Source organism: Ceratina calcarata, unplaced genomic scaffold (assembly GCF_001652005.2).
Source record: "Ceratina calcarata isolate Rehan_Ccalc_2016 unplaced genomic scaffold, ASM165200v1 scaffold6694, whole genome shotgun sequence".
Taxonomy (NCBI): Eukaryota; Metazoa; Arthropoda; class Insecta; order Hymenoptera; family Apidae; genus Ceratina; species Ceratina calcarata.
The window spans coordinates 1-738 of record NW_017177950.1 but is presented as its reverse complement, the minus strand read 5'-3'; the positions used below and the strand labels follow the sequence as shown (position 1 = coordinate 738).

At 36.2% G+C, this 738-nt stretch overlaps 1 long non-coding RNA gene across 1 annotated transcript; it reads right to left on the bottom strand.

The window, feature by feature from the left end:
• Positions 1-380: 380 nt before the first annotated feature.
• On the bottom strand, positions 381-738 carry LOC108630089 (uncharacterized). Its single transcript, XR_001916870.2, has 2 exons — positions 659-738; positions 381-585 (listed from the first exon to the last, which is right to left on the bottom strand). It is a non-coding gene; the product is annotated as an uncharacterized LOC108630089 (long non-coding RNA).

Sequence of the window (738 nt, the reverse complement as noted above, 5' to 3'; positions counted from 1 at the left end):
GAATTACTTTTCTGTAATGAAGAAAAGAAACGGGAACATCTTTTTATACCGCGTAGCTATCGATTCTCCATGAAAAATCTGAGGAAAACAGAAAAACGCCGAGAGGATTGTAAAACATATGTATAACGTTTACTACGAGGTTTCATATTTATTGTAATACCGTTGGTGTGAAATTCCATTGTTCCTATTATATCGTTCTTGGATACTACCTTTCAACGGCGTCTCCGTACTTCCGGGAGCGCCATGATTACTGCATTAATAAGTAGACATTTTACCTGGAACCGTTAACTGTAAAATATATATTAATTATATCATACCCGAGGAACACGATGTTAGAATGTAGCGTTTAAATAATAAAAGTTCTCTACGAACGTTCTCCGCGTCTTGTCTTTGCCCCCTTCATTTAAAACGATTAGGAACCATTTTTATTTGAACAACAATATAAAAAGTATTACAAAATTCTCAATACAAAAATAAGTATTCGATTGCACGTTAACGTTAAGTTGAGTATACTCAGTTCTACTGGTTGGTGAATTTCGGCGATCTTTTCTCGACGAACGCGGACATCCCTTCCTTCCTGTCAGCCTGCATTTACGATTATTTTATCAATGAACAAATTTAGTTTCTCAAAGAGTCAGATTATATTCGAATAGTTTACCGTCGCAAATGTGCCGTGGAACATCCTCTTCTCGAAATGAAGCCCCTCTTTCAGAGTGGTTTCATAAGCTGATAAAACAA